The sequence below is a fragment of the Pan troglodytes genome, chromosome 6 (genome assembly GCF_028858775.2).
Source record: "Pan troglodytes isolate AG18354 chromosome 6, NHGRI_mPanTro3-v2.0_pri, whole genome shotgun sequence".
In the NCBI taxonomy this organism is placed as follows: Eukaryota; Metazoa; Chordata; class Mammalia; order Primates; family Hominidae; genus Pan; species Pan troglodytes.
In genome coordinates, this window is record NC_072404.2 from 125,420,498 (window position 1) to 125,447,919 (window position 27,422).

Sequence of the window (27,422 nt, forward strand, 5' to 3'; positions counted from 1 at the left end):
GCCTATGTGTGTCTCTGCACATGAGATGGGTTTCCTGAATACAGCACACTGATGGGTCTTGACTCTTTATCCAATTTGCCAGTCTGTGTCTTATAATTGGAGCATTTAGCCCATTTAAAGTTAATATTGTTATGTATGAATTTGATCCTGTCCTTATGATGTTAGCTGGTTATTTTGCTCGTTAGTTGATGCAGTTTCTTCCTAGCCTTGATGGTCTTTACAATTTGTCATGTTTTTGCAGTGGCTGGTACTGGTTGTTCCTTCCCATGTTTAATGCTTCCTTCAGGAGCTCTTTTAGGGCAGGCCTGGTGGTGACAAAATCTCTCAGCATTTGCTTGTCTGTAAAGTATTTTATTTCTCCTTCACTTATGAAGCTTAGTATGGCTGGATATGAAATTCTGGGTTGAAAATTCTTTCCTTTAAGAATGCTGATTATTGGCCCCCACTCTCTTCTGGCTTGTAGGGTTTCTGCTGAGAGATCCACTGTTAGTCTGATGCGCTTCCCTTTGTGGGTAACCCGACCTTTCTCTCTGGCTGCCCTTAACATTTTTTTCCTTCATTTCAACTTTGGTGAATCTGACAATTATATGTCTTGGAGTTGCTCTTCTCGAGGAGTATCTTTGTGGTGTTCTCTCTATTTCCTGAATCTGAAGGTTGGCCTGCCTTGCTAGATTGGGGAAGTTCTCCTGGATAATATCCTGCAGAGTGTTTTCCAACTTGGTTCCATTCTCCCCATCACTTTCAGGTACACCAATCAGACGTAGATTTGGTCTTTTCACATAGTCGCATATTTCTTGGATGCTTTGTTCGTTTCTTTTTAGTCTTTTTTCCGTAAACTTCCCTTCTCGCTTCATTTCATTCATTTCATCTTCCATCACTGATACCCTTTCTTCCAGTTGATCGCAACGGCTCCTGAGGCTTCTGCATTCTTCAGGTAGTTCTCGAGCCTTGGCTTTCAGCTCCATCAGCTCCTTTAAGGACTTCTCCACATTGGTTATTCTAGTTAGCCATTCGTCTAATTTTTTTCAAAGTTTTTAACTTCTTTGCCTTTGGTTTGAATTTCCTCCTGTAGCTCGGAGTAGTTTGATCGTCTGAAGCCTTCTACTCTCAACTCGTCAAAGTCATTCTCCATCCAGCTTTGTTCCATTGCTGGTGAGGAACTGTGTTCCTTTGGAGGAGGGGAGGTGCTCTGCTTTTTAGAGATTCCAGTTTTTCTTCTCTGTTTTTTCCCCATCTTTGTGGTTTTATCTACTTCTGGTCTTTGATGATGGTGACGTATAGATGGGTTTTTGGTGTGGATGTCCTTTCTGTGTGTTAGTTTTCCTTCTAACAGGCAGGACCCTCAGCTGCAGGTCTGTTGGAGTTTGCTAGAGGTCCACTCCAGACCCTGTTTGCCTGGGTATCAGCAGCAGTGGCTGCAGAACAGCGATGGCTGTACAACAGTGGATTTTGGTGAACCGCAAATGCTGCTGCCTGATCTTTCCCCTGGAAGTTTTGTCTCAGAGGAGTACCCAGCCGTGTGAGGTGTCAGTCCGCCCCTACTGGGGGATGCCTCCCAGTTAGGCTGCTCAGGGGTCAGGGACCCACTTGAGGAGGCAGTTTGCCCGTTCTCAGATCTCCAGCTGTGTGCTGGGAGAACCACTACTCTCTTCAAAGCTGTCAGACAGGGACATTTAAGTCTGCATGCAGAGTTTACTGCTGTCTTTTTGTCTGTGCTCTGCCCCCAGAGGTGGAGCCTACAGAGGCAGGCAGGCCTCCTTGAGCTGTGGTGGGCTCCACCCAGTTCGAGCTTCCAGGCTGCTTTGTTTACCTAATCAAGCCTGAGCAATGGCAGGCGCCCCTCCCCCAGCCTTGCTGCCGCCTTGCAGTTTGATCTCAGACTGCTGTGCTAGCAATCAGCGAGGCTCTGTGGGCATAGGACCCTCTGAGCCATGTGCGGGATATAATCTCCTGGTGTGCCATTTTTTAAGCCCATTGGAAAAGCTTAGTATTAGGGTGGGAGTGACCCGATTTTCCAGGTGCCATCTGTCACCCCTTTCTTTGACTAGGAAAGGGAACTCCCTGACCCCTTGCGCTTCCCAAGTGAGGCAATGCCTCGCCCTGCTTCAGCTCGTGCACGGTGTGCTGCACCCACTGTCCTGCACCCACTGTCTGGCACTCCCTAGTGAGATGAACCCGGTACCTCAGATGGAAATGCAGAAATCACCCGTCTTCTGCATCACTCACGCTGGGAGCTGTACACTGGAGCTGTTCCTATTTGGCCGTCTTGGCTCCACCCCTCCCTTTTAGCCCTTTCTAACCATTCTAACCTGTGTGTCTATGAGTTTGACAGTTTTAGATGCCTCATATTAATGGGATCATGCAGTATTTGACTTTCTGGGGATAGTATATCACTAGTATAATATTCTCCAGGTTCATCCACACTATTGCAAATGGCAGGATTTTCTTCTTTTTAAAGCAGAATAATATTCCATTGTATGCATACACTATATTTCTTTATTTGTTCATTTGCCCATGGACATTTTTTGTTTTCATATTTTGGCTATTGTGAATAATGTTGCAATGAATGTGGGAGCACAGACATCTCTTCAAGATACTGACTCCATTTCCTTTGGATATAGAATTGTCAAATCATATAGTAGTTTTGTTTTTAATTTTTTGAGAAACCACCACACTATTTTACATAGTAACAGCACCATTTTATATTCCCACCATGTACAAGGGTTTCCATTTTTTCACATCCTTACCATCACTTATCTTTTGACACACATATTTGCTATTGAGTGTGACAGTTCTTTATATATTTTAGATATAACCCCTTACCAGATATATGAACTTAAAATATTTTTCCCATTCTGTAGGTTGCCTTTCCACTCTCTTGACTGTTTTCTTTGCTGCACAGAAGCTTCTTAGTTTGACATAGTTTTACTTGTCTAGATTTGCTTTTTTATTTTATGCTTCTGGTGTTATGCCCAAGAAATCATTGCCAAGACAAATGTCAAGAAGCACTTCCCCTACCTTTTTCTCAAAGAGTTTTATGGATTCAGGTCTTACTTTTAAGTCTTTAGTCCATTTTGAGTTGATTTTTTTGTATGGTGTAAGTTAAGGGTCCAATTTCATTTTCTTTTTTTGCATGGGGACATTCAGTTTCCCAACACCATTTGTTGAAAAGAATATCCTTTCCTCATTGTGCATTCTTGGCAGTTTCACCAAAGATCACTTGACTGTATACGTATGAGTTTACTTCTTGGTTCCCTATTTTCTTCCACTGGTCACTATGACTGTCTTTATGTCAGTTCCATACTCTTTTAATCACTTTGGCTTTTTAGTATATTTAATTTTTTTATTTTTAATATTTTGTGGGTACATAATAGGTATATATATTTATGGGGTATGAGAGATATTTTGATACAAGCCTATAATGTGTAATAATCACATCAGGGTAAATGGGGTATCCATCACCTCAAGTATTTATCCTTTCTTGTGTTATAAACAATCTAATTACAACTCTTAGTTATTTTAAAATGTACAATAAAATATTGTTGACTGCAGTCACACTGTTGAGCTAGATCTTATTCATTCTATGTAAGTATATTAATGTACTCATTAATCATTCTTACTTTTCTCCCACCTCCCTCACTACCTTCCCAGCCTCTGGTAACCATCCTTCTCTCTATCTTCATGAGTTCAATAGTTTTAATTTTTAGTTCCCACAAATAAGTGAGAATGTGTGAAGTTTGTATTTCTGTGCTTGGCTTATTTCAATTAACATAATGACCTCTAGTTCCCTCCATGTTGTTGCAAATGACAGGATCTAATTTTTTTTATTATTATTGCTGAATAGTACTTCACTGTGTATATGTACTACATTTTCTTTATCTATTTAACTGTCGATGGATATTTAGGTTGCTTTCAATCTTGGCTATTGTGAACAGTACTGCAACAAGCTCAGCAGTGCAGATGTATCTTCAATATACTCACTTCCTTTCTTTTGTGTATCTACCTAGCAGTGGGATGCTGAAGCATATGGCAGCAGTATTTTTAGTTTTTTGATGAACCTCCAAACTGTTCTCCATATTGTTTGTACTGATTTGCATTCCCACCAACAGGGTACAAGGATTCCTTTTATATAATATCCTCGCCAGCATTTACTATTGCCTGTCTTTTGGATAAAAGTCATTTCAATTGGAGTGAAATGCTATCTTATTGTAGTTTTGATTTGCGTTTCTCTGATGATCAATGATGTTGAATACGTTTCCATATAACTGTTTGTCATTTGTACATCTTTTCAGAAATGCCTATTCAAATCTTTGCCTAATTTTAATCAGATTATTAGATTTTCTCTTATTGATTTGTTTGAGCTCATTATAGATTCTAGTTATTAATCCCTTGCCAGACAGATAGTTTGCAAATATTTTCTTCCATTCTGTGGGCTGTCTCTTTACTTTGTTGTTTATTTCATTATACAGAAGCTTTTTAACTTGATGTAATCCTATTTTTCCATTTTTACTTTCGTTGACTGTGTTTGTGGGATATTACTCAAGAAATCTTTGCCCAGACCAATGTCCTGAAGAGTTTCTCCCACGTTTTCTTGTAATCGTTTCATGGTCTGAGGTCTTAAATTTAAGTCTTTAATTCTTTATGATTTCATCTTTACAAGCAAGAGATAAGAATCTAGTTTCATTCTTCTGCATATGCACATCCAGTTTTCCCAGCACCATTTATTGAAGAGACTGTCTTTTCACCACTGTATGTTCATGGCAACTTTATAAAAAAATGAGTTCACTGTAGGTGTATGGATTTGTTTCTGCGTTTTCTCTTCTGTTCCACTGATCTATGGGTCTGGTTTTATGCCAGCATCATGCTATTTTGGTTACTATATCTCTGTAGTATAATCTGTAGTATAATGTGATTCCTCCAGTTTTTTTTTTTTTTTAATTTAAAATGGTTTTGGGTATTCTGAGTCTTTTGTGATTCCGTACAGATTTTAGAATTGTGTTTTACTATATTTTATGAAGAATATCATTGGCATTTTAATAGAGATTGCATTGAATCTTTAGTGTAGATATTTTCACAAAATTTATTTTTCCAATTTATGATCATGAAATATCTTTCAATTTTTGTCCTTTTCGATGTTTTATAGTTTTCCTTGTAGAGATCTTTCATATCTTTGCATAAGTTAATTCCTAGGTATTTTATTTTATTTGCAGCTATTATAAAATGGAATCACTTTCTTGATTTCTTTTTCTGATTGTTCACTGTTGGCATATAGAAATGCTCCTGATTTTAGAAGGCTGACTTTGTATCCTGCAAATTTACTGGCTTCCTTTATCAAATCTTATAATTTTTTGGTGCAGTCTCTAGGTTTTTTTAAAATATAAGATCACGTTGTCTGCAAACAAAGATAGTTTGACTTTCTCTTTCCTAATTGTGATGCCCTTTATTTTTTTTCTTGCCTTCCAGTACTATGTTGAATAACAGTGGGGAAAGTGGGCATCTTTGTTATGTTCCAGATCATAAGTACAGGCTTTCAGTTTTTTCCTATTCAGTATGATGGGCCTGTGATACACGGCATTTATTGTGGTGAGGTATGGTCTTTCTATACCCATTTTTTAGAGTGGTTATTGTAACAGAATGTTGAATTTTAACAAATGCTTTTCAGCATCAATTCAAATAATTATACGGTTTTTGTCTTTCATTCTGTTAATATGATGTATCACATTGATTGATTTGCCTGTGATGAAACTTTCTTGTATCCTTCGAGTAAATCCCACTTGGTCATGTTGAATGAACTTTTTAATATGTTGTTGACTTCAATTTGCTAGTATTTTGTTGAAGATTTTTGCATCAATGTTCATCAGTGATATTGGCCTGTAGTTTTCTTTTTTTTTTTCTTCATGTGTCCTTATCTGGTTTTGTATCAGGGTAACACTGGCCTTGTAGAATGAGTTTGGAAGTATTCCTTTCTATTCTATTTTTCAGAATACTTTGAGTAGGATTGGTATTAGTTTTCTTTAAATATTTGGTAGAATTCAGCAGTGAAGCTGTCGGGTCCCAGGCTTTTCTTTGCTGGGATACTTTTTATTACGGCTCCGATCTTGTTACTTGTTATATTTCTCTGTTCAGGTTTTGGATTTTTTCATGGTTCAATCTTTGTAGGTGGTATGTATCTAGCAATTCATACAGTTCTTCTAGATTTCCCAATTTATTGGCATATAGTTTCTCAGTAGCCTCTAATGATCCTTTGAATTTCTGCAGTACCAATCCTAATGCCTCCTTTATGATCTCTCAATGTATTTATTTGGGCCTTCTCTCTTTTTTATTAGTTAGTCTAACTAAAGATTTGTAAATTTTATTTATGTTTCCCAAAAATATCCTTTTAGTTCATTAATCTTCTGCATTGTTTTCTTCACTTCTATTTCATTCATTCCTGCATTGTTTTCTTTTTCATTGTTTTTCATTTCTATTTATTTCTCCTCTGAATTTATAATTTCTTTTTTCCTGTGAATTTTAAATTTTGTTGACTCTTGTTGTTTTTGTCCTTTAAGAGGCATTGTTAGGTTGTTTATTTGAAGTTTTTCTACTTTGTTGATGTAGGCTCTTATACCTATAAACTTTCCTCTTAGTACTGCTTTTGGTGTGTCTTAAAGGTGTTGGTAGGTTGTGTTTCCATTAACATTTGTTTCAAGAAATACTTTAATTTCCTTCTTGTTTACTTTATTGACCCATTCGGGAGCATATTGTTGAATTTGCATGTGTTTGAATAGTTTCCAAAGTTTCTCTTCTTAATGATTTCTAGTTTTCATTGTGGTCACAGAATAAGATACTTGATATAATTTCAAGTTTTTTGAATTTTTTAAGACTTGTTTTGTGATATATCCTATGGTCTACCCTTGAGAATAGCCCGTGTCCTAAGGAGAAGACTGCATATTCTGTAGCCATTAAATGAAATGTTCTGTACATATCTATTAAGTCCATTTATAGTGCAGGTTAACTCTACTGTTTCTTTGTTAATTTACTGTCTGGATGATCTATCCAATGCTGAAAGTGGGGTGTTGATGTCACCCACTATTACTGTGTTAGAGTCTGTCTTTTTAGCTCTAATAATATTTGCTTTATATATCTGCTCCAGTGTTGGGTGCATGTATATTTAAAATCATAATATCCTCTTGCTGAATTGACCACTTTATCCTTATATAATGACTGTCTTTGTATCTTCTCATAGTTTGTCTTGAATTATATTTTGTCTGATATAAGTATAGCTACTCCTAGTCTTTACTGGTTTCCATTTACATGAAATATCTTTTTCCATCTCTTTATTTTTAGTCTATGTGCATGTTTATAGATGAAGGGTATTTCTTCTAGGCAACAAATCATTGGGTCTTTTTTTAAATCCTTTCAGCCCTCTATGTCTTTTGATTTGAGTTTAATCCATTTGCATTCAGTATTATTGATAAAGACTTACCCACGCCATTTTGTTATTTGTTTTTTAAAAGGTGATTTTCTCTGGTGGTAATTTTTAATTTATTGCCTTTTATTTTTTTGTATCTGTTATTTTTTTTATTTGAGGTTACCATTAGGCTTGCAAATAATATCTTGTAATCCATTATTTTAAACTGATGACAACTTAAAATTACATAAAAAAGTAAAAAGAAAGCTAATAAAAATTCTACACTTTATCTCTCCACTTTTTAACTTTTTGTTTTTTATATTGATATCATATTGTACTGTCTATGTCTTGAAGAGTTGTTGTAATTGCTATTTTTGATCAGTTCCTCTTTTAGTTTTTAATTAAGACATGAGTAGTTTATACATCACAACTACAGTATTATAATATTGTATGTTTTTCTTTGTATTTACTATTACCAGTGAGTTTTTTCCCTTAAGATAATTTCATAGGGCTCTTTAACATCCTTTTTTTCATGTTAAAATACTCCCATTAGCATTCCTTGAAGGACATAACTGGTATTGATAAAAAAAAAAAATCTCAACTTTTGCTTATTTTGGAATGTCTTTTATTTTTTCTAGATGTACTATTCTAGGATAAAACTGTTTTGGTTTTTTAAGCACATTAAATTCATCATGCCATTCTCGCTTGGCATATAAGATTTCCACTGAGATGTTTGCTGGCAGACATATTGGAGCTCCACTGTATTTTATTTGTTTCTTTTCTCGTTGCTTTTAGGATCGTTTCTTTATTCTTGACCCTTGGGGGTTTGCACATTTAATGTCTTGATGTAATCTTATTCATGTTAAATCTTCCTTGTTTTCTGCAACCTTTTTGTATTTGAATATTTACATCTTTCTCTAGGTTTGGGAAGTTCTCTTTTATTATCCCTTTGAATGAACTTTCTTCCCCCATATTTCTATCTCTTCTTCAAAGTCAGTAACTCTTTTCTTTGCCCTTTTGAGGCTGTTTTCTAGATCTTATAGGCATTCTTCATTTTTTTATTTGTCTCCTGTGATTATGTATTTTCAAATAGCCTGTCTTCAAACTCACTAATTCTTTCTTTTGATTGATCAATTCTGCTATTAAGATACTCGAATTCATCAGTATGTCATGGGCATTTTTCAACTCCAGAATGTCTACCTGATTCTTTTAAATTATTTCCATCTCTTTGTTAAATTTATCCAAAGGTATTATGAATTCTTTCTCTGTGTTATCTTGAATTTTGTTGCCTTTCAAAAAAAAGCTGTTTTGAATTCTCTATCTGAAAGGTCACATATCGCTATCTCTCCAGGGTTTGCTACTAGTACCTTATTTAGTTTGTTTGGTGAGGTTATGTTTTCCTGGATGGTCTGATGCTTGTGGATGTTCATCAGTGTCTGGGCATTGAAGATTTAGGTGTTTCTTGTAGTCGTCACAGTCTGGGCACAGTCTGGGCTTGTTTCTGCCAGTTCTTCTTGAGAAGGCTTTCCAGGTATTTGAAGTTACTTGAGTGTTGTGATCTTATTTTTGGTCACTGTAGCTGTATTTCCCTTAGGGGCCACCCAAAGCCCAGTAACACCATTGATCTTGCAGACTCAGAGAAGTAGCAACTTGGTGGTCTTTATGAGATCCGAAGAATTCTTTGATTTACTATGCAAACACTCTGGTTCTCTTCCTTTCTTTCTCCCAAGCAAGTGAAGTCTCTCTGTGTTTTACACAAGGCCCACAGAGAGTACTGTCTGGTTACCACTGCTGATTATTCTGGGCCTGAGGGCTCCTTAATCAGCAAGCGATGAATTCTTTCAGTGCGAGGTCCTTCCTTTCAAGGCAACAGGTACCCTTCTGGCCCAGGGTGTCTCTAGAAACGTCATCCAAGAATGAGAGCCTGGAATGGGTGCCTCAGGACTCTGCCCAGTACTCTGTCCTCATGTGGCTGAGCTGGTATCCAAGTTAAAAGACAAAATTTCTTTGCTCTTCCTTCTCCTCTCCTCAAGCAGAAGAAAGGAGTCCCAACTGGAGTTGCATGCTGTGTTGCCTGGGGTTAGGGGACATGTGGCACAAGCACCTCCTTGGTCACCCTGGCTGGTGTCTCACTAGGTTGGGTGCCCCCCATGTCTACTGGCTTTGAACCCAAAACAGCACCAGAAATTGACCAGGCATTGCAGTTCTTGTGAATTAAACTGCCTTTCAAGTTTATTTAGAATACCAGAGCCCTTTAACCCATGGTGCTGAGGTTTGATGGAATGCAGATTCCAATGATTCCCCTCTTACTAAGGCTAGTCTAAATGCTCCCTCCATGGGCACTGATTGAGTTCTGTCCAGCATTGTTTTTGATGTGACTGGGCAGCACTAAGTTCTAATGCAATATCTCACAATCATTATGCTCTCCGTTTCCCAAAATCACAGATTCTACCTCCATGCCATGCTGCCACTGCTAAGGAATGTGGGAATTCCGCAATTCAAGACTGAATTCAATATAATCCAATTCCTATGCTCTTTGGTATCTTTTTCAGTGATATGAAGTTGAAACCAGGTACTGCGATTGCTTATCTGATTTTTGGTTCTTATGAAGGTGTGTGTGTGTGTAGATACTTGATCGAGTTGGTGTTCCCAGGGAGAGATGCTAGGTGGAGGTTTCTCTTCAGCCATCTTGCTCCATCTTCTCCCTCCAGCTTTGTAATATAGTTTGAAGTTAGGGACTGTAGTGTCTCCACCTTTGTTCTTTCTTTTCAAGATTGCTTTAGCTGTTAGCAGTTTCTCTTTAGTTACGTATGTGTTTTAGGATTGTTCTATCTCTGTAAAAAAATGCCATTCAGGTTAGGATGAAGATAACTTTACATCTATGGATCACTTTGGGCAGTATGGACATTTTAATAATATTAAATCCTCTAATCCATGATTGCAGAATGTCTTTCCATTTATTCTTCTGTAATTTATTTAATCAATGTTCTATGATTCTTCAGTACACAAATCTTCTACCTCCTTCTTAAGTATTTTATTCTTAGGTTTATTTCTAAGCATTTCATTCTTTTAGATGCTATTCTAAATGACATTGTTTTTTCTTAGTTTCCACTTCAGATATTCATTGTTAGTGTATAGAGCCACAACTGCTTTTGCATATATATATATAAAACTGTTACAACTTCCTGTTGAATGGATCCGCTTAATTATTATATAATGCCCTTCTGTCTCTTTTGACAGTTTTCAATGTAAGATTCATTTTGTTTGATTTAAATACAGTCACCCCTGCTCTCTTTTGTTTACCATTCGCATGGAATATGAGGACAAAATCTAGGCAGGTCTTATATTTTTATCAATTTAACCACTTTATGTGTTTGCATTGGAGAGTTAAGTCCACTTATGTTTAATTATTGATAGGGAAGTGCTTACTACTGCCATTTTGTTGTTCTCTGTCTTGTAGTTCCTTTGTTTTTCTCTTTTATTTTTTGCTGTTTTTAATTGTGTTTGTTGATTTCTTAAAATTTTAGTTATTCTTTTATTCTTTTCTTTTTGCTTTTGTGTCTTTCCTATGATATTCTCTTTGTGGTGATTATGAGGCTTATATTATACATCCTAGGGTTATAACAGCTGATAACAACTTAACTTCAATCACATACACTACATATTTATATTTCCCAGTTCACATACACACATATAATTCCTTAATCCAACTTAAATTTGTAAATTTGGTGAATTATGTATCTGTTTACTTACATTTCTTCTCAGGTAAGTAACAAATTGCCTCAGAACTATTTATGTAAAATTTACCCTTTTCCCCTGTAAATATAAAATGCTATCTATCATAAATAATATTTTCATGTGTTTGTAGATTAATGTTTAGGTTTTAAATTTTCTCATTGCTTTTTGCTTGTTTGCTTGTTTGTTTATCTTTGAGACAATGCCAACCTGCCTTAATTATTCTGGCTGTGTAAGTCCTGATATCTGGTTGGATCTTCTGTGCTGCCTGAAGAATTATTATCTGTCTTTACTGCCATATATAGTATAGAATATATTTTAAAATCTGTTAGTTTTTTTACCTCTTGAGTTTTTATTTTTTAAATTAAGCTAAAGATATAACTGAATTTTGTGAGAATTGTATCTTTTATTATATATGTGAATATGTATGTTGTTTATTAAACTCTTATTTAAATACAATTTTATGTATGTTTATATTTTCCATCTTACAATGGATTTTTCCCCAGGTATCTTTTTATTATTTATATTACAAATAATATTTTAATGGCATATTCTAACCACTCATGCCTTTGTGAAATGCAGCTGATTTGTGTATGAATCTTATATCTAGATATCTTGCTAAACTCATAATTCTCTCTCTCCCTCCTTCTCTTTTTGTCACTCTCTCTCTCCTCTCTTTCTCATATATACCCACACATGTCCTAGTTGTTTTGAAGAATTTTGCTGGTACTATTCTCAGTGGGATTTCTTGCTTTGATGTAGGCCGACTCATGGATTTATCTTTTGGCTTGCCAATTTGTAAATTCAAATTTAGAATCATTCTACAGATTGTTTGATATTCTATGTATAAATGGATATTCTCTACAAAAAAAATAATTTTCATTATTTGACTTTTGCTTTTTAATAATATGATCTAATTACATTGATTATTGCTTTCTGATAATAATCCCTTTATTTTCTCCTGCTTATTGCATAAATATTCTTTCAGTATGATAAAAAAAATTTTTTGCAACTTTATTGATTATATTATAAAATCTTCTGACATCTACTTTGTCTACTTATTATAAGAAAGTGAATAAAGCCTTATTAAATTAACACAGTTATGTTTCCAACATTTTCTTGCATTTTTTAATATTTCTTTATTTTTTAAAGAATTTAAACCATAATGCTTTACAAATATATTTTTAATACTTTGCACTTCTTATGAATACAAAATTACCTTCTTTCTCATTTAGTGCTCTTTAATGTGTTTACTACTTTATGTAAAATTAACCATGTTATTATTTTCATTTGATTTGAATTTATTTGATAAAACTATATAATTCTTCTCATTTTTAAATTTCTAAGAAAGTTTCAGTCTTCACTCACATAAGCAGCAAAGATTTCTAAGATTATTTTATGACAGAGGAAAAATAAATATTTGTGTTTATTACCATAATATATATGTTTACTTGTATTTACTTTGAGCAAAACCTTTTCTAATTTTCATACTTTCTTGTTTTACTTTTTCAAAAATTTAAAACTTTTGCTATATATTCAAATGCTTTTAATGCTATGTCAATGTTTACTAGTTATTATTTTACAAATACTTCCTCTTAAAAGTTTTTTTAAAAAGTTTTTAACATTTATTATTCTATATAACAACTTAGGATGACAAATAAAAAAAGCATTTGCTATATTTTTATTTTCCACTCACTCTTGCATACATGGGTTTTTGTAAGTGTAATATATATCTTAATATCCCACTTATCTTTAAGTCATTTACATTTAACATATTCTCATAATAGTAAAGTTGACATTATCTCTCAGATTTGTAACATATTAAAGCACTTTAAGATGTAATTTTTATTAACTATTATTTTTAATGCTTACCATGTATTCAGATACACTAATTTTATATTTTTATGTTTCTATTTTAATTAAACTGTTAGTTGACTGAGTTATTTTTTAACCATTTTGTCCAAACATATGCATGTTTAGGAAGGTTTCTGAGCCCTTGAGCATTTTCAGAATGTTTTTCTCTTTTCTTTCAAATATCAAAACCATGTAGATTATTATAAAATTTGAAAAACACTAACAATTATCTCTCAAAACTCTGTAGACACTATCAGCTCAGGAATAATCTACTGCAAATAGAAAACCAAAAACAGCTTGATTTTTGCTTTTTTGAGGAAATTTGGGTAAGTATAGAATTATTTTCATTAACCTATTATGGAAAGTTTAAGATAACTTTTCCTGGTGTCTCTTTTCATTAACTCAACTAACGTTTAATAAGCTCTCTTTTTCTACATAGGTATAATTTTTAAGCCTCAGGAGAAATTATTTTAAATTATTTTATCTTTGATTGTAAATTTTGTTTTAGTTGTTGCCCTTTTATAATCAGAAAAGTATTTAATTCATAGTTTGGCTTCTGTCCACTGTCCCCTGTATCCTTTTATAGATGACAAGGTTTTCATTTTTTTTAAATATTTTTCTGATCTATAAAGTAAAGATATTTCACTGGCCTACAATTTATTAAAATCCTGAGTACCATACGATATTCCCTTTGTTCTCCTAGAATATTCTTTATAGAACCCATCTGTGGTTTTTCTTTTCTTTCTCTCTCTTTCTTTTTCTCTCTTGCTTCCTTTCCTTTCCTTTTTTTCTTTTTTTTCTTTCTTTCTTTCTCTTATTGGTTTATATGTAATTCAAAGAGATGACATTTATGTAGACCTGTGCTACTAGTCACATACAGCCATTTAACTAAATTTAAATTTAGTTAAATTTAAATTTAAATACAGCCATTTAAATTTAGTTAAATGGCTGTACGTGACTAGTAGCACAGGTCTACATAAATTAAACTCGTTAAATTAAATTAAAAAGTAAATTTCTCTGTCACACTAAACACATGTCCCATACTTAATGACGTCTTTGAGTTACAAATCTTTGAGACTGTCGATTTTGTCAGTTGGAGGCTCTGGTAAAGAATCTACCTGGAGGAACACCTTTGAGTTTTGTACCCATTGCCTTCCTGACATAGCTAATAGTTACAACATCTTTGAAAACTTTGCATCTGAAAAGAGACTAATATCCAGAATCTACAAAGAACATAAACAACTCAAAGGAAAAATAGCCCCATTAAAAATTGGGCAAAGGACATAAACAGACATTTTTCAAAACGTGACATACAAATGAGCAAGGAGCATATGAAAAAATGCTTAACATCACTAATCATCAGAGAAATGCAAATTGATATCTCATGAGATATCATTTTACACTTGTCAAAATGGCTATTGTTAAAGTCTCAAAAATAACAGATGTTGATGAGGATGCAGAGAAATGGAAGGGTTTTATACACTGTTGGTGGGAATGTAAATTAGTACAACCTCTATGGAAAACAGTATGGAGATTTCTCAAAGAAGTAAAAACAGAACTTTCATTCCATCCAATATTCCCACTCTTCAGTGTCTACCCAAAGGAAAAGGAATAATTGTATCAAAAAGAGACTTGCATTCATGTTTTTTACAGTATATTCACAATAGCAAAGATATGGAATCAAACTAAGTGTTCATCAATGGATGACTGGATAAAGAAAATGTGGCATATATATACAATTGAGAACTATTCAGTCATAAGGAAGAATGAAAACACGTGTTTTGCAGCAATGGCGATGGCACTGAAGGCCATTATCTTAAGTGAAATAACTTAGATACAGTAAGTCCAATACAATATGTTGTCCCTTATATATGGAAGCTAAAAAATGTGTACCCATGGGCATAGAAAGTGGAATAATAGACAATGGAGATTTAGATGGGTGGGAGCGTGGAAGGGGGGTGAGAGATTAGAAATTAGTTAATGTCTACAATATATATCATTTAGGTAATTGTTACACTGAAAGCCCAAACTTCAACACTATGTAATATATTCATGTAACGAAACTGTACTTATACCCCTGAAATTTATACAAAAAAGTAAGGACCCTATTACAATTGATACTGGGCTCTTGTCACCACTGAATGTATGACCCATAGAGGCCTTATTAATAATGTTGACCCTGATGTTCCTAATTTGGTGTTGGGCAACTCAGAATGAATGATTACCAAGGAAGGAAGGGCCCAATAATCTTCCTCTGCTGAGTGAAAATGGTATATTCAGTATCATAGCTGGCTTAGCTTCAGCAGCATCTTGACCTCACGTGAAAAGGTGGCAGCTATGTTTTTATGAGAAAATATGGCCGTTACTCTATTGTCTGAAGTAAAGCCAGTGGATCAATGGGAACAAAAGCTGATTCCATTGTCGCTAAGTGAAAGGCCACATTCCATGGGCCTGCCCCTGTCTAGTCCTAGAAGATTGACTATTCTTAGCAGATTGACTACACCAGACCTTTGATATTTACTTGTGACTATCAAAAATTCAAAAAATTATCTGACATTCCTGGGAAACATTGTTCTTTCCTCCTCCTAACAAGAACCCCAGGTTGGCCTGATTCATATTCTGTCTGAGTGATAACCTAGCAAAAGGGAGCCTAGATAATCAAAAATTAATTTTAGGGCAGCCATCTTGATTGTCCTGTTGGATTCATACAGTAGCAGGTCATAAGTATAATGACCCGTTGGTTAAGCACACTGCTCTCAAAGTCAAGGAGAGGGACACTTTGGCCCTCTGTGAGTTTTCAAACAATATCCTTGTCCCTCAAATCTAACTCTACTATATAAAAGCAATGGGTGTGTGCAGAAGATGGTTGGAACTGTGAAGTTTCACTTCATGGAATTAGAAACAATTTTGGGGTATCGGTAGGAAAGCAACCACTCTGGCCATTGAGAAGGCAAACCATCCGGCCTTTGAGGTGTAGACGGGGAAGGCACATTAATAATAGTTAGATCTGCCCTGGCTTCTTCCACACCAAGAAAAATATCTTGGTAAGGACAAAACAAACTGTTGCATCTACTTTAAACAGTCTGCTGGGTCAGTTATGCTAACCAAACAACTCGAATCACAATTTATCTACCTTTTCTTCTAATGACATTAAAAGTCTATCTCAAGCAACAGGGAATGATTCCAACTTTTGTACCTCCCAAAGAAAAGTCTTGTCAACACCTCTGTAAGTCCACCATCCATGTTCTCAGTCATTGCATGAGGCAAATGAATAGTACCCAATGTTGACATAGACATACAAGACAGATTAAACTGTCTGCCTTCAGAGTCTTTCCAAAATCAGGGACTAAACTCCATCCTAAGCCCTAAAAGTGGCCCTGGAAGACACATTAGAGAAAGTGTCAACTTGTGCCCAATGCTGACTGTTGGAAGTCCCATGAGCAGGACCTCAACAACTGAAATATATCTTTTCTCTCCTGAGACAACATATGCATATGCATATGTGTATAGTCCTTGTGTAAAAGCTAGAGATTAACTTGATTCACTTACAAAAACATTGTGATTTGAGTCTTGGAAGTGGTGATGAGCCCTTCAAATCTCTAAGGAAACACCACCAGTAAACTATAAGTCTAATGAATTTTCTCCAAAATGAGGCTGCCTTTAGTTTTCCAAGGTAGTGTTTTAGAGGGATAACTAACTCCCTATGTATTTGATGCTTTTGGCTGTTATTCCCACAATATGAGTCAGCAAATTAGAAAAAGTAGTATAGTATTTGTTAGAATGTAGCTGAAGTAAGAAATAAAATTATCACAGAACTGGGAGGAATTCATCTTGGCCTCAACTCACTGACTAGGGATGTTAGGGATACTGGAATTGCTGTAGATTTCCTCCTTGTTGGTCAATGTGGAGCCTGTGCAATTGCTAATATATCCTACTTTATATGGATGAATGACTCAGGATAAATGGAAATGCCTATTTAGAACCTTAAGGAAGAAGACTTCTGGCTCTCTAAAATAGACTGCAATCATTTATGGGTTTGTTTAGCTGCTTGGATCTAGGACGTGAGCAGGCATGTTTGAGGTCAATACCACTGACTGACTTCATTGCATCTCATCATGTGGAGTCCTGCTGATAGTATTCTTAATTAAAAGCTATATGTGGCAAGTTGAATGAATTTAGTTTTAACCTCTGTTGGTCACATAATGCAGTGGCCAACAGAATGTATACTCACAAAAAATATTTTACAGAAACAGAGGCAGTTTAAAAATAAATGGGTGTTGTTCAAGACAAATATCCATGTATTTCTTGCATTTTTGCATGCCTAATTAAAAATGGCATAGTTTTCTTTGTTGCAGATTATTTCAAGAATGTATGTGCAAAAAGGGGCTGTAGCCAGTGTCTTCAGTAACAAATTACCAAAAACCGGGTGGCTTAAAATAACAGAAATTTACTGCCTCACAGTTCTGGGAGCCAGAAGTCTGAAATCAGGTTGTGAGAACTTTCACAAATCCTTTTGAGGCTTTAGGGGAGAATCTGTTTTTTGTCTCTTCCAACTTCTAGTGGGCTGTAAGACATTATTTGATTTGTGGTTGCATTACTCTAATCTCTGTCTCCAATATCACATTTCCTCCTCCTCTTCTGGCTGTATAAAATCTCCCTCTGCCTCTATTCTATAAAGATATTTGTTACGGTGTTTATTGCCATCTAAAATTATCTGGGGTAATCACCTCTTCATAAGATGCTTAATTTAATCACATCTGCAAGTAGTCTTTTTACAAAATGTGGTAACACTTACAAGTTTCAGGGATTAAGACTTGATATCTTTGTTGACTATTTTCCAACCTGCTATAGGGGCATATTGTAGCTTTCTTTAAGGATCAACTCCGATAATTTAGGTGAAACACTTAACAAACTCTGAAATTATATAGGTATGTAATGTATAATTTAAATAGTCTGTCAATTCCTGACATCCACTATCCACTATTCTCATGGCTAATGCAATCTTTGTTATATATGATTTCACACATATAAGGTCCATGATAAATTAGTAATTTATACATTTGTATTAGGTGATTATAATATTATTTCCCTACACTCTTCTTAAGAGCTTTTTGTCAGATGTGATAAACACTATAAACACTTGTTAATCAACCAACTGTCTGATGTTTGGTGCTCATAGATATTTGGAAGATAAAAATTGACCACACTCAATATTCTGTCCTCGTAGTATTACTTTTCTTGTACTAGATTAGCAACCATTGTAACTCAAACTAAAGATTGTCCCTAAATACATCCACTACTGAATGTGGCTTGGATTAAATTAAGTTTCCCGTATTTTGTCGTTGACATGGTTATCTCTGTCTCTAGTTTCTATTAAAGAGAGGAGGATATAACAGAACATTTCAAAGTTCATCTTGTTCTTAAATTGGTCCTCTGTTCAGGCTTTTATTACTAAGACAAAAAAAATGATGCTTTTAATGCATTCCTGGATTCTGCTTTCCTGAAGATTTTATATAATTTAACATTTATTTTTCATATTTGGGAGTAAGTGTTTAGTCCTCTAACTTTCTTCCCAGTTGAAAGAAAAAAAAATATCAGTGTTGAGGCCTTGCCATCTTTAGTGGTGCATACCAGTTAAAGTAAATGTAAAATAGCGTGCCACCCTGTTTATAGGAATATTGTGCAGAGAAAAAGATAATGCTGTAAAATATTTCACATCATTTCTGGGGATTAAAATATAAAGAGAGTAATAGAAATGAAAGACACACATGACAAACCATTTAGAATGAAATTCAATATTTTCAACACTATTGGGGTCTATTTATACATAAGATCTTTGTTGGGCTAAACAGCTGAGGATTGATAAACTTATCTTTTGTTAAAGAACTGCTCTTTTAAAAATCCTTTCTCATGACTTAAGAAAAAATCTGTAATAATAACTCTAGTGCAGTGGTTCCCAAAACACACGTATGGTCAGAATTAAGATTTTTTTTAAATGATAATTTCTATGCTTCACTTCATGGAATTTTTATGTAAACCATAGAACCTGGAAAGTGGCATAGTTCAGACATAATATTTGTGCTTTTTGAAAACCTCAGCAGGTCATTCTGATAAGCAACCACGCTTGGTAACATAACCGTTGTGAACAGTGAAGTGTTCTAAACATTTAGTTCTGCTAAACTTTTCCTCAGTTTTATAGGAAGACTATGAAAATATCAATATGGAAAAGTAATATGTGGCTATTTTTTAAGAATTTTATTTCAATAGTTTTTGAGGAACAGGTGGTTTTTGGTGACATGAATAACTTCTTTAGTGGTGATTTCTCAGATTTCGGTGCACCCATAGCCTGAGCAGTGTACACTGTACCCAATATGTATTTTCTTATCTCTCACCCCCAACTCTTTCCCTCAAGTCCCCAAAGTCCATTATATCATTCTTATGCCTTTGATTCTCATGGCTTTTCTTCCACTTATAAGTGAGAACACATGATATTTTGTTTCCCGTTCCCAAGCTACTTCACTTAGAATAATGATCTCCAACTCCATCCAAGTTGACCAAAGGCCATTATTTTGCTCCGTTTTATGGCCGAGTAGTATTTCATGGTGTGTACGTATGTATGTGTGTGTGTGTGTGTATATATATATACATACACCATATTTTCTCTATCCACTCATTTATTGATGGGCATTTAGGTTTGTTCCATATTTTTGCAATAGTTTTGCTATAAACATGTGCGTGCATGTGTCTTTTTCACACAATGACTTAATTTCCTTTGGGCACATACCCAGTAGTGGGACTGCTGGAACGAATCTGTAGATCTACTTTTAGTCCTTTAAGGAATCTCCACACTGTTTTCCACAGCGGTTGTACTAGTTTACATTGCTACCAGCAGTGTAGAAGTGTTTTCCTTTTCACCACATCCATGCCAACATCTATTATTTTTTGATATTTTAATTATGGCCATTCTTGCAGGAGTAAAGTGGTATCACATTGTGGTTTTAATTTACATTTCTCTGATAATTAGTGATGTTGAGCATATTTCCATATGTTTCTTGGCTCTTTGTATACCTTCTTTGGAGAATTGTCTGTTCATGTCCTTTGCCCACTTTTTTATTTGATCATTGGTTTTTTTCTTGCTAATTTGCTTCAGTTCCTGGATTCTGGATACTAGTCTTTTGTTGGATGCATAGTTTGTGAAGATTCTGTCCTACTCTGTGAGCTGTCTGTTTACTCTGCTGATTATTTCTTTTGCTGTGCAGAAGCTTTTTAATTAGGTCCCATTTATTAATTTTTGTTTATGTTGCATTTGTTTTTGGGTTCATAGTCATAAAGTGTTTGCCTAAGCCAATGTCTACAAGGGTTTTTCCAATGTTATCTTCTAGAATATTTATGGTTTCAGGTCTTAGATTTAAGTCTTTGATCCATCTTGAGTTCATTTTTGTATAAGGTGAAAGGTAAGTTTCGTTCTTCTATTTGTGGCTTGCCAGTTATCCCTGGACCATTTACTTAATAGGGTGTCATTTCCCCACTTTATGTTTTTGTATGCTTGTCAAAGATCATTTGGCTGTATTTGACTTTTACTGTGGGTTATCTGTTTTCATCCATTGGCTACTTTTTTTAATGAGGGAATATCTTTAATTGGACTATATTTTTATCAATCTTGGTTTGAAAACACACTATATTGAATAGTAGATAAAGCATAGCCAAGAAGCAAGCAAAACTTGCTCACAGTAGATCAGCTCTGGACAGACATCCTCCAGAGATCATGGAATTATGAACTTAATAGAATCAATCTAGATGTTCTTATACTGACTAGTTCAAACTAGTGTTTTCTTTCATCTTTACAGTTGTTATGATCATTATGAGTTTGAGTAGTATATGATGTGGCCTGTTATGATGGATTTGAATCCCAATGAACCGCAAACTCAGAATGAATGTGAACCCAAGATGTGCATTAGGGCAATATATTGAATACATGAAATCAACTAGAAGGGCTGTGAGAGTTTCACAAAAGTAGATGGAGCCCTCCCCAAGTGCAAGTCAGCATTCTGCTAAAGATTGTATCCAAGGCAGGAGAACTGATAAAAATTACTGTAGGAAATTCTGCATCATGATCAAACTCAAAGCATTAGATGCCAGCTCTGGGGACAAGTTAAGAGCACTAAGAAATCTCTCTGTGATCTTGAGGCACTTACTATCTCCACACTAGAGGACTTCCAAAGACTGAGGAAAGGATGACAGAAAAATTTCTCTGGAGTTTCAAGGACATCTCTAAGTATACAACAGGTGTTTTCCAAAGGCTGGTAGCAGAATAGCAGGAGAATAGACATCATCTGAAAGCAGAAAACTAGGAAGCAAATTGACTGACCAAAAAGTTGACAATCTTTAAAGCAGATAGAACCCTTCCATGGTTTGCAGAGCTAGAAGATCAGCTATATAAAGATACCCTGAATCTCACGCATACGCAGACCTCAAGCCCCGCTGCAGAGAAAAATCTATCACACTAATAAAATTATTTAGGGCAATGGTAAAATAATGCAAGTAAAGCTGCAATAAAGCCTAGACCCAAATCAACCTCAGATTGGATTTACTCAACTTTCTAAATTAACTCTCTAAAAGAAGAATAGGTAAATATTTAGTGGTAAATAATATTTTCTATTCTCTCTCCTGTTCTTTTACAGACCATGTCTGTATAACCAAAAATGATAAAAAATTATAACACATGTAAAAATGCAACAAAATATGAACATTATGCAAAAGAAAAAAATGCAGACTTGGCCCAGAAGTTAAATTGATCAAGTAAGGCATTTAAAATCACTGTGATCAATATACTAAAGGATTTAATAGAAGACATAGAAAATATGTTTACATAGATGAAAATTGAAACAAATATTGTAAATTTTACAATGAAAAATACGTCAGAAATTATCACCACTGTCTTTCAGCATACTGAAAGGAAAAAAAACCCTGTTAACTTGAAGGAGGGTGAATAGAAATTAACCAAATCCCAATATTAATAGATAAAACCAAGTAGCTGAGATATGTGGAACAATATTTAATAGACTAACAAGTGGGCAATGAGGGCTCCAGAGAGAGAGAGAGGGAACTTGGGAAAAATAATTATTTGAAAAGAAAACAATCAAAATTTCAATGAACAGGCTGAGCACAGTGGCTCATGCCTATAATCTCAAACACTTTGGGAGGCCAAGGCAGGCAGATCACTTGAGGTCAGGAGTTCAAGACCAGTCTGGGAAACACAGCGAGACCCGGCATCTAATAAAAATACAACAAATCAGGCAGGTATGGTGGCATATGCCTGGAATCCCAGATACTAGGGAGGCTAAGGCATGAGAATCACTTGACCCAGGAGACAGAGGTTGCAGCAAGCCGAGATCATGCTACTGCACTCCAGCCTAGGTGACAGAGCAAGACTCTGTCTCAAAAAAAAAAAAAAAAAAAAAAAAATCAACAAATGGCATAGGAGATAAATAGCAAGAAAACAAACCACACCTAGCAACATCATGATAAACTGGCTAAATAGAAAAAAAAAAAAAGAGAAAAAAGTTTAACAGCAGCTACAGCACAGACACATTAAGTACAATAGGAATTAAAGCTGGGTTTTAGTCAGAAAAGTGGGGTACAGGAGAAAATGAAATGGCATGTTTAAAGTGCTCAAAGAAGTCAGTCTAAAATTTTGTACATATTGAACATATGATTTAAAAACAAATGTTAAATAAAGACATTTGCAAAAAGACAAAGCTGAAAAAGTTAGAATCTAGCAGCCCTGCAATGCAAGAAATGCTGCAAATGGAGTTTTGGATCTGTATGAATGATCAAATTATATATATATATATATATGTATGTATAGAATAATATATGATATATAATATATAATATGGATCTCTATGAATGATAAAATTATATACAAAGGTAAACTTATATACATATAATTTAACATGATTATATAATATATATTAAATATATATACATAGTTTTACCATTCACACATATATATGTATGTGTATGTGTGTATACAAATAAACATATATATTTAACTTAAAAATATTAAATATTAATTTTTAGACCATATAACATTAATAGGAGAAAAACACACAATAACAAGAGCACAAAAGTAGAAGGGGGAAGAAAGCTAGAATGATTATTTTATAATTATGATTGTAAAATGATTAAGTACTCTGATAAGTACTTATTATTTTAATAAGCACATAATATAGTATGTACTTATACAGTAAGTTCTCACTTAATGTCATCAATAGATCTTTGGAAACTGACTTCGAGTGAAATGACATACAGCAAATGCTAGAATAACATAATTTCCTTTAACACCATTTTGTTATAGTGCTGAGGAAAAAAATGATATTGTTATACATTATTTCACCTAAAGTTATAGTTTCCAAGGACCTATTGAGGATATAAGTGAGAACTTACTGTATTGACTATGATAACTTAAAAAAATGTAATGTAACCTCTAAAGTAACAACTACAATAATTGCCACAAGAGGAGTAGATTAAAAGTAAAAAGAAGAGATAAAGATGGAATACTAAATGCTAAAATATGTGCAATTTACTCAAAAGAATGCAAACAAGGAAAAAAATCAAGGGACCATAGAACACATTTAAAGATAAAAATACATAGCAATATGAGAGATTTAATCACAAACATATCAATAACTATATAGTTATAAATGAACCAAAACTCCAATTAAAAGGCAGAGATTGATAGAATGGATAAATATACAAGACCTAACTAAATGTTGACTGCAAGAAACACATTTGAACTATAGAAAGGTATTCAAGTTGAAAGCATGAAAGTTTAAAATATTGCAAGCAAACACTAAGTGTAATAAGCTTTATGTGAATACTAATAGCAGACAAAATCAACTTAAAGATAAAAAATGTTACTAGAGATAAAGAGAGGTATTCCATAGTATTAATAGGGCAAATTCATAAAAAAACAAAATAGAGCAACCATAAACAAACATATACTTAGGAATACAGTTTAAAAATACTTGAAGAAAAAATTCACACAAGTAAAAGCATAGTAGACAAATGCACAATCACACTTAAAGACCTTAATATTCTAGTGCAATATTTGATAAAAAATAAATAATCCATAAAAATATACGAGATTTTGATAATATTAAGCAAATTGGCCTAATTAATATTTTATATACCATGCAAATGGAGAATACATATTCTTTTCATATACAGATAATTCATTTACCAAGACAGATGATAGAGTGGGCCGTAATTTGGTTGTTCAAATTTCAAATACAAATTACCCTTACAGTTACAATGTTGTCCATAAAAATCTTTAACAACCATTACAGGAAAAATAGTTCCAGTGTCATAATTGTCAAATCAATATATCTGACTTAAATATAAAGACAGTCTTGCAATTACACTGCCAAGAGGGAAAAAAATTTCCAACATGCTGACCAGACTGCATTTATGAACAATTTAATTTTTATTATTTTCTAAGAGGTTACTTTTTTATTCTTTGAAAATATTTTATAAATAATTTTCTTCAGCTGAAATGGATCAATAATAATAAGGGAAAATTAAAATGAGAACTATGAAATATTTTGCTCTTAAATGAATGACTATGGAAGGCACCTACCATATTCTAGGTAGAGATTATGAAACTCTACTTTTTTTTTTAATTTTATTATTATTATACTTTAAGTTTTAGGGTACATGTGCACAATGTGCAGGTTAGTTACATATGTATACATGTGACATGCTGGTGTGATGCACCCATTAACTCGTCATTTAGCATTAGGTGTATCTCCTAAAGCTATCCCTCCCGGCTCCCCCCACCCCACAACAGTCCCCAGAGTGTGATGTTCCCCTTCCTGTGTCCATGTGTTCTCATTGTTCAATTCCCACCTATGAGTGAGAATATGCAGTGTTTGTTTTTTTGTTCTTGTGATAGTTTACTGAGAATGATGATTTCCAATTTCATCCATGTCCCTACAAAGGACATGAACTCATCATTTTTTAGGGCTGCGTAGTATTCCATGGTGTATATGTGCCACATTTTCTTAATCCAGTCTATCATTGTTGGACATTTGGGTTGGTTCCAAGTCTTTGCTATTGTGAATAGTGCTACAATAAACATACGTGTGCATGTGTCTTTATAGCAGCATGATTTATAGTCCTTTGGGTATATACTCAGTAATGGGATGGCTGGGTCAAATGGTATTTCTAGTTCTAGATCCCCGAGGAATTGCCACACTGACTTCCACAAGGGTTGAACTAGTTTACAGTCCCACCAACAGTCTAAAAGTGTTCCTATTTCTCCACATCCTCTCCAGCACCTGCTGTTTCCTGACTTTTTAATGATCACCATTCTAACTGGTGTGAGATGGTATCTCATTGTGGTTTTGATTTGCATTTCTCTGATGGCCAGTGATGGTGAGCATTTTTTCATGTGTTTTTTGGCTGCATAAATGTCTTCTTCTGAGAAGTGTCTGTTCATGTCCTTTGCCTACTTTTTCATGGGGTTGTTTGTTTTTTTCTTGTAAATTTGTTTGAGTTCATTGTAGATTCTGGATATTAGCCCTTTGTCAGATGAGTAGGTTGCAAAAATTTTCTCCCATTTTGTAGGTTGCCTGTTCACTCTGATGGTAGTTTCTTTTGCTGTGCAGAAGCTCTTTAGTTTAATTAGATCCCATTTGTCAATTTTGGTTTTTGTTGCCATTGCTTTTGGTGTTTTAGACATGAAGTCCTTGCCCATGCCTATGTCCTGAATGGTAATGCCTAGGTTTTCTTGTAGGGTTTTTATGGTTTTAGGTCTAACATGTAAGTCTTTAATCCATCTTGAATTAATTTTTGTATAAACTGTAAGGAAGGGATCCAGTTTCAGCTTTGTACATATGGCTAGCCAGTTTTCCCAGCACCATTTATTAAATAGGGAATCCTTTCCCCATTGCTTGTTTTTCTCAGTTTTGTCAAAGATCAGATGGTTGTAGATATGTGGCGTTATTTCTGAGGTCTCTTTTCTGTTCCATTGATCTATATCTCTGTTTTGGTACCAGTACCATGCTGTTTTGGTTACTGTAGCCTTGTAGTATAGTTTGAAGTCAGGTAGTGTGATGCCTCCAGCTTTGTTCTTTTGGCTTAGGATTGACTTGGCGATGCGGGCTCTTTTTTGGTTCCATATGAACTTTAAAGTAGTTTTTTCCAATTCTGTGAAGAAAGTCATTGGCAGCTTGATGGGGATGGCATTCACTCTATAAATTACCTTGGGCAGTATGGCCATTTTCATGATATTGATTCTTCCTACCCATGAGCATGGAATGTTCTTCCATTTGTTTGTATCCTCCTTTATTTCATTGAGCAGTGGTTTGTAGTTCTCCTTGAAGAGGTCCTTCACATCCCTTGTAAGTTGGATTCCTAGGTATTTTATTCTCTTTGAAGCAATTGTGAATGGGAGTTCACTCATGATTTGGCTCTCTGTTTATCTGTTATTGGTGTATAAGAATGCTTGTGATTTTTGTACATTGATTTTGTATCCTGAGACTTTGCTGAAGTTGCTTATCAGCTTAAGGAGATTTTGGGCTGAGACAACGGGGTTTTCTAGATATACAATCATGTCATCTGCAAACAGGGACAATTTCACTTGCTCTTTTCCTAATTGAATACCCTTCATTTCCTTCTCCTGCCTAATTGCCCTGGCCAGAACTTCCAACACTATGTTGAACAGGAGTGGTGAGAGAGGGCATCCCTGTCTTGTGCCAGTTTTCAAAGGGAAGGCTCCCAGCTTTGCCCATTCAGTATGATATTGGCTGTGGGTTCGTCATAGATAGCTCTTATTATTTTGAGATACATCCCATCAATACCTAATTTATTGAGAGATTTTAGCATGAAGTTTTGTTGAATTTTGTCAAAGGCCTTTTCTGCATCTATTGAGATAATCATGTGGTTTTTGTCTTTGGTTCTGTTTATATGCTGGATTACATTTATTGAGACTCTACTTTCTAATCCCTGAAATCCTCTGAATTGAATGATATATTTAAATCTGCAAACTCTCCTTCAGCATGTAAGATAAGTAAATTTGAAAGATTAACTTGGAGGTAGAGTTTTAGGACACACACACACACATACACACACACACACACACACACACTTGTGTGTTCTTATGTGATAAACAAAAATAAACACTCTTATAACCTCTAATGGGAATAATCTAATTATATAAAGGGGTGCTGCATTAGGGGGAATTGGTATTTATTGAATACCTTCTATATGTCAGACAGTATCTTAGGTTTTTCCACATATTTTCTCACCAAGCCTTGTGGAAGTCAGAATTTTGACTCCCATGATTTTTACCCAATGGTATCAGATACATGAATATGCTATATTACATGTCAAAGGGAATTTGCAGATATAGCTAAGGTCACAGATATAACTAATCATT